Source organism: Phalaenopsis equestris, unplaced genomic scaffold (genome assembly GCF_001263595.1).
Source record: "Phalaenopsis equestris unplaced genomic scaffold, ASM126359v1 Scaffold000221, whole genome shotgun sequence".
NCBI lineage: Eukaryota > Viridiplantae > Streptophyta > Magnoliopsida > Asparagales > Orchidaceae > Phalaenopsis > Phalaenopsis equestris.
In genome coordinates this window covers 110,404-118,843 of record NW_018164663.1, presented here as the reverse complement: position 1 = coordinate 118,843, position 8,440 = coordinate 110,404, and positions in this window count along the sequence as shown.

Genomic DNA, 8,440 nt, shown 5'->3' with positions numbered 1-8,440 from the left:
TCGTCCTTTGAGAGTTGCTGGGGACACTTGACATAGAAGTGCATCAGAGGCACGCTGAATGTGCATGATTGTTCGATAATGATCAATATGCTCGTAAGGATCGGTTATCCCTTCATATGTATCGATGCTCGGAAGTTTGAAGCCTGTTGGGATGGGATGTTGGAGGACGGCATCCGTTAAGGGAGAAGATTCATGGATGTTACGTTGAACGTAGAAGCGATCCTTTTTCTCGAGGGGAAATTCTTCTTAGACGAGGCGTCGCAGTTCGTTACGAATGACATTATTTGGAATGGTAGGAAGATGTGGCGATGTCGGGTGAGCTGGACGAGATGGATGAGTGGAACTTGCTGTATCTAGAAGTTCAGCATCACGACCTGACAGGAGATGTGTTCCTTCCTGAGGAGGCGGGCCGACATGAGTTCCTCCGAGCGGTATGTTTCTCGTACGTCGCGGAGTTAATGGTAAACGAATTTCATCCAATGGTGTAGGTAGCGGCTGTTGAGCCCTGCGTAGGAGCTGTAGAATCTCTAGTTGAGACTCCTCCATTCTACGCATTCGATCTTCTATTGAAGGACCTGAAACACCTTCATTGGCAGGATAGCGTCTTCCAGGGCGGGAAGACGAAGAAGCATGCCGCCCTTGGCTTCGTGATTGCTCCCTGGAATGATGAGTGTTGGAGCGGGATGCTCCATTATCACGAACACTGTGTCTGGTTGCCATGTAGTCGACTGCGTAAATACTTTAGTTGTGGGGTTGAAACTTTCCCACAGACGGCGCCAAACTGATGCGTGCTAGAAAATTCGTGGCGATAGAGTAATGGATTATCGTCTTAGCGTTGCACGAGAATTCAACACACACTCAGATAAAATGAATCGAGTTGTGATTACACCACAGACGGCGCCAAACTGATGCGTGCTAGAAAATTCGTGGCGATAGAGTAATGGATTATCGTCTTAGCGTTGCACGAGAATTCAACACACACTCAGATAAAATGAATCGAGTTGTGATCACACCAGAAATTTTGACGTGGAAAACCCGTAAAAAAGGGAAAAACCACAGGGCTTGACCCAGTTGTAAAAATCCACTATAAGTTGATGATTACAAATGCCCTTTGTCCCACAGGCGGGAAAAGGCAACTAGCTTTCCACTTTACAACGTCAACTGATGACGTCTGGTAAGCGATGGTTGACGAAAGTTAGTGATGACTGGCGGCGATTAACGATGTCCGACGGTGGTCGACAGAGGTCAGCGGTGGCTGATGACGGACGGTGGTGGTCGACGGAGTTCGGCGGTCGTTGTCGAAGGTCAGTGGTGGTCGACGACGATCGACGACGACGAAGATGATCTTGAACTTGAGCTCCTTCTCAAAGCCTCAAGTTCTCTCTTAAGCCTCCTCCCCTTCATGTGAGGGATGAGGAGTTTTGAGTGCAATTAATGCAGGAATATGAACCATTTTGATCGGACGGCTCGGAGAGCTTCCCTTGATCATATAGCGTTTGATGGACATTTGAGTGCCTTAACAATGTCGGAATTGAGCAATCTTGGGCTCGTTAGATTCGTCTTGTCGAGACGCTCGATTTGACACTAAACTCACTATATTCGACATTCGTTTGACCTTTCAAACCGGTAGTGGTTTAATGATTTGATCCAAGCTTGATTTGACTCGGTAGTGGTTTAATGATTTGATCCAATCTTGATTTGACTCAGATTGAACCGACTTTCATATTATTAGGTCCGTCTCATCAAGCCGATCAGTTTGACTATAAGTTTGTTGAAATCGGAGCTCCGGATGACTCTTGATCGAAGTTTGAATGTTTATTGTTCAAAAAACTGCATCGAGATTCGTGTCGAATGATGAATATTTATTGGTGGTGTATCAACGTGGACTGTGTCGCCAAAAAAAGGGAAGCACGCCGAGGAGGAGAAAATCGTAAACAGGAAAACAAAAAACAGAGAAAGAAAAATCTAAAAGAAAAAAAGAAAAAAGAAAAAAGAAGAAAGAAAAATCTCCCTCACACTCTAAGCATCCAAAACTGGCCTCCAAACTCGACTCGAAAAAAGCTCTAGAGGTGATTCTCTACCTAGTAGAGATAAGTTCTATGAAAAGTACAGCACAAATCACCTTAATAGCGAGTCTCAGCAGTTACCTCTGCGAAGACAACGATTAGATTCGCCTATTACCCGATGAAAGATGCAATCCGACCGAGGCAACGATCCAACAGAACAAACAAGACGGGTGCGGAGTAAGGCTTGAGTTGAGCAAATACCACATTTAAAAATAAAAAAAAGCCAACTGACGATATTTTCAGAGAACGGGCCACTGATCAACATACCAAAAATCAACCGAAAAAGAAAGCAAAAAACTATAAAGAACCAAGGGAGATAAACTATGAAGCATTCTTCTCTTATTTTCTATATTTTGAGTCTCTCATTTTTATTGTAGCTTCACTTCCAAAAAGTAAAAGACTTCGGGGATTTAGTAAGACAAGAATCGAAGTTAGAGATTTTCCACCAACTAAAAGACAAGCCTGCTTCCGGTGTCTGTGCCACCACTCCACAGGTCGGCCCAACCTGGTCAAACACCACCCAGTTGGCCTCCTTAAGCCCGCCTAATTCGATGCGGCCTACTTCCACCCTGTCTAAGTCCATCCGGCTTAATTCCACTTGACCTAAGTCCACTTGGCCTGCATCCACCCCGCCTTCATCCACCCTGCCTGCTTCAACCTGATCACTTTGTCAACTGGCCATCGATCAAAACTTAGATCTGAAGGTTGACAAGCCGAGCAATATGCATCAACATAAAAGACTAAAATTACATTTACTAACCACCTTAAAGCAATGATACTTATGTAATATCATTTTCCCTCTTTTATCTTTTTATAAATAGGAGAACACGTAACATGTAAAGGATCTCTTGGGCTCTCCTCTCTCAAGCTCATATCTAAGGAGAACTCACCCCTTACACTCTCTTGTAACCCCCAAGTTCAGTGCAATAAAAAAAGTTAAAGAGCCAGAAAATACTCATTTTTTGCCTCTACACAAGACAAAACTCTCTCTTTCTTTCTCTTTTCCTGGGATCTCATGCTCTATGCCTTATGTATGGTTTACATGACAGATCTGGTTTCAACAAAAAATGAAAGATTTGAATGGTATAAATATAAAAAAATAAATTTTGAATATTAGATATATAAATGCATGAGGTTTGTATGTACTATTCTTAGCTTTCAGGCTATTCTTAGCTATCCCCACAAGGACTTTACTTTGTAGTACTTTTGTCTGAAATTTAATGTGGGATTATGCTCTCTATTAAAAAAAAGAAAAGAAATGGAAAATAAAGAGAAAAAAAATATGATACTTGATAAATATGAAAAACAAAGTTATTTTAATTTTTAAAGCATAAACGTTACCTATGTGAAAAGGAAAATATTTGCATACGTAAGATGTACGCAGCGTTGCGTACGTCGGAGGTTATTCAGATGGTACGGAGGGGTTATATCTTGGTTATGCCCCATGAAACCTCCCTGTAACTTACTTGTACGGTTGTACCTATGAAACTATAGAATCACGAAACTTATTTGTAGGTTACAGGAGGATTATAGAGGGGTATAACGCGAATATAACCTCCCTATACCCTCTGAGTAACCTCCGGACGTACGCAGCTTTGTGTACGTCTTACATACGCAAATATTTTCCCTGTAAAAAAGGTCGGTTGCTCTTAATTCTAGAAAAGCATTTTTCTATCGATAAAGTAGGAGAAAAATTAATGGGATCAATTTCTTGAATTTCTTATCTTTTTTTTTTCATTGATGGTTGAAATTTGGGGCTTATTTTATCTTGATTTACATGTATATCAACCAATCCTCATCTATGTATGTATATATCACATAAATTTTATATTTTATATTTATTCCAATTAAATGTTTTATATCACACAAAAAAAATATCATAATTTTAATTTTTAAAAGATGAAATATATCTTTTTCATGGACAAAAAAAGATGTTAGATATATAAATACATAAAAATAAGAGGTATGTATGCAATTTCTTTTTTTTTATTTTGAACCAGGATGGCAAGAAATTTTCCATTTTTGAACAAAACAAGCAAAGCTAGCTATCAATCATACTTTAACCAACACATTTTTTTTAATGAATTTAATTATAAAAATACACACACCACATGTACCACATGTACAAGACTTTAAACACTATGGCTTCTCAGTTAACAACACAGGGTATGTCAGGGGTAGCCGCATCTATTTGATAAAATAGCTGTGAAGCTTTTATATAAACATATATATAAACATATATATATATACTGGTCGTATATATATATATGATAATTAGTGTAGAAATCAAATGTTAAAGGTTAAAATGTAGTTCTATGACAAATAAGAGCATATATATTCTTTACCAATAAAGAACATTGACTAATCTAAAGTTAAGTTTCTGATTGTATGGTTGTGTTGAGCAGATTCTAGCCTCTCACTTTTAAAATACTCAGTGCCCTCTCTATAGAACCAACCAGGGACTTAGGTTCTGAACTAAGACCAAATTGATAAAGGTTCTAGCCTCTCACTCTATAATCATGAATTTTATGCACATCAACATATATGTCCCTATCTATTTGCACTCCTCTTGGACGTGACTTCCCCTTCATCCAAGATTGTGGTACTCTCTAGTTGGGAAAATCATAGCCCTCACGGATCATTATGTTTCGCAATGAATTTTAATATTACAAGTGATCAGTTTACAAAGTAAATTAAGAACTAGCGGAAATATTATCACGATTTTATAATAAAGGAAATCTTCAAATCATACTAATCCCACACATGATTAAATATCATTACAAGGACGATGAGTAAAAAAAACTACTCACTAATCATGGAAAAAAGACAACAGAAAATTTTATTTAAATCAAAGCAAATTCACTAGAGAAGTGTTTACAACAATTATAAAATAATGAAGGACACAATACTTACCCTTTTCCTCTGAAAAAAAGATGAAAATCCTTCCAACAAAGTCTCCTACTGATCCACGCAAAGTTCCTATAATTCCTTTCAAATATCTTTCAAAATCCCTCACCAATCTTTCTAGAAAAGGTGGAAATTTGTATCTTCTACTCTTATCTACGACCTCTGGACATTCTTAGAAGTTCCAAGAGTTTGAAAAGCCAAAAAGTGCCTTCTCAAGTGCCAAAAGGTGCTTAAAAATTATTTGTGGCGTCTAGAACCCGTCCATAACTGTTTCCGGTGCCTAGGCTATATTTCTGGCACCTAAGCGCCACCTTGGTGGCAACACGACCGTTTTGCGCCTTTTCGCCACATTTCAGCTCCAAATTGCTCCATGTATTATACCTATAAGATAAACTTGAAAAAAATCTTTCTTTAAATTGTAATTTTATTCGAAAATATGTGAAAAATGTAAAGAATATTGAACATAGAAAGACATCAAAATGCGTTAGGTCAGAATTTTCTTCCTTGCTCAATTTGACTCCAAATTGCACAATTTTTGCTTCATTTTCACCAAAATGGAACAAAAAATATGCAAAATATATTTCTTTAAAGTGTAATATCATTAAAAAAAATATAAAATAAATATTAACAAGTTGGTAATTTTTAGGTGTGTCAATCCGCTCCTTGACTTCCCAGTTAACTCTAGTGGCGACCATATCACAAAGGTTTGATCACGAAGGTGATGGTTTTGAGTGAAATTGGAAGGGTGCAAGGGTGAAGGCTTCAGTGAGGGCGAGGTTTTCGATAGAGAGGGGGAGGGGAGGCAACGAGAGTTTCAGGCAAAAAAAAGTGACGTGCGAAGAAGAAAATATTGTTAGATTTGCGAGATTGGTATATTAGGTCATTTGCATTGGATTACAATAATTTAAAAACATGCTTACATAAATATAACATCAGCACAAGGTATGAGAAGAAAAAATAAAATTTATTCTAAATTTTGACATTACAAATTACCTTCAGAAATTTGTTCGAGAGAGTATTTTACAAGATGATCGTCTGACGCTTCAGATAGGACAAGTTCCTTCTGAAGCGACCTCCTATACAAAAATTCTCCCCCAAACTTAAACCGGTTCACCAAATTCCACTTGGCTTGAGCTCGTTGTATAAGGGAATTATCGTGGACTTCCGACGGTTCCATACAAAGGGTGACCATCTCCTCCTTTATACACTCTAATTTTTCCACACAAGTCAGCAGCTCGCATGTCTCCTCCTCTCATTGAATCCCAACAGATAGAGTGAAGGAATTCTAAATCTCATCCAGACGAGCTAGTGATCTGAGGGATATCTGACATTCATTAGTTTCTTACTCGCGATCCATGCAAGGACTGCAGGGCGGTCAATCCCTTCTTCCTTGCGCAGCAGTCGACTGCTCTCTGCCAGCAGCTAGGCAGCCACCACTGGCATTGTGGTTAGATTCTCACCAATGTTTACCTACGATGAGTCATCATCCAAGTCTAGTGGCCCATTTGCCCAGTTGCATTAAAGGATGATGTGAAGGTAAGGAAACCCAAAAAAAGAATCGAAACCTAATAATTAAGATCGCTACTTCTCATACCAAGAAGTCAATCCCACTTAGGCATGGTAACTGACTCTTGCATCTCGGGTGGAGGCAAAGCACCAATATCTTTTTGCACAGTCTATTTAGTCGGCATGTCTCGAGTTGAAATAGAAGATTGAAATGAAGGATCGATGCTTGAGCTGCCCTGTCTGCCTTTGCTATCCCCTCGATTTTTTCTCCGCTGAAAACCAATGAATGATCAGATGACCCAATTTGATCCATTAGTCTGTCTGTTTTCCTCGTATTGACTTTCTTCTTCTTCTTTTCAACTTTCTGGCGATGTCGACCCTTAGTTTCTTGAAGGTGACAAGAAACAGTTCCCTGCTAGGGGGATCAATGATATGTATCAAGTGTTGCTAAGGACAGGTGGCTCTCGCAAGTATATGTGACGTATGAGTAGTATATAGAATGAAATTCTGTGTGTTGAACCTACAGGGAATGAGATGAACTCTAGCAAAAAAAGTTCTAACCTATAATTGTTTGTCCTAGCCAGAAATGTTTGTTTTATGTAAATCCTATAAAAACAATCCTAGGTTAACAAAAGAGAAGTTGAAGGGTTCAAGTACTTAAACCTTCACCCCTGAAATGGTACAAATAATATTTTTGAATGTGAAAATATCTAGCGTAAAATCATGGTGACAAACGGGAGCAATACTCCTCTTTTCCTCCTTCTGGTAGTATATAGAAGTTTGGCTAGACAATGGGTTTATTTCTATAAAGCCTACTACTTAACCCAATCACATTCTCGTCATAGCATCACCCTAGAGAACATATTCGTATTCTCATAGGCTAATGTGGTTAACTTAGTTGATTCTATTATTATCTCTTTCAAGATTTGTAATTCTCAACATTTTAACAAATCTTATGGCAAAAATGAAATGTAAAGGAAGATTGGAATGTTAATCATCACCGGAAACAATTTCTTTCAAAGCCAAATAGAAACTTTCACACCCATCAATCTTACTTCCCCACTCCAAGGTAGAAAAAGAGCATTACTCACTTCTCATGCTTGAACACAAAAACAAACTTATTTTATTGAAAGATAAATCAAATATAGAAGTTTTGGAAGTAATATATTACAATCAACAAAGTAAACTTCAGAGAAGAACTTCTCTTTTTTTTCACAATTGAGAACAGACGTAGCAATTATCTGTCAAATTCTCTCACAACTAATTTCTTCTTCTGTTGTTGATCTACTTTTGCCTTCTCCCTCGAATGCCTTCCCTTTTGAGTGGTATAAAAGTCAGAAAAAGCCCTTAGAAATTTTTCATCAAGCTTTTTATACTTCTTCCTCTCAACTCCAGTCATGAACTGTTCCAAACTGTCAAATTCAAATTCGGGCATCTAGGCGCCCTATGCCACTCACTTAAATATTTTGATTGAAGAGCTGGTTTCATGACGCCACTATCATGGTGCCTAGGCGTCGATGGTGCCACACCCTATTTATAAGAGTCATGGCAAAAAAATTCCAAAAAAAATCAATTATTTAATCCTTAATTAAAGAATAAATGTTATCCACATTTTACATTAAATTCTCTTATAATTTTAGGTATATATAAATTTAATATCTAAATTTTAATATTTATTTAACGATAATTATTTTTTAATATCATATAAGAATATCACTAATATTAATATTTTGAAATTAAAAAAATATTAAATTTTTGCTGTCAAATATATAAACATATAAATATATAAGAATTCTTCAATACCTATCCAATTTTTTTTCTCTACTTGGACGCCCAAATTAACAATTCTTTATTACATGATGCTGGAAAGATATGACAAACATTGATTAATAAACACACACACACACACACACACACACACACACACACACACAGACGCATGTTCTCTACGTGTGACAGGC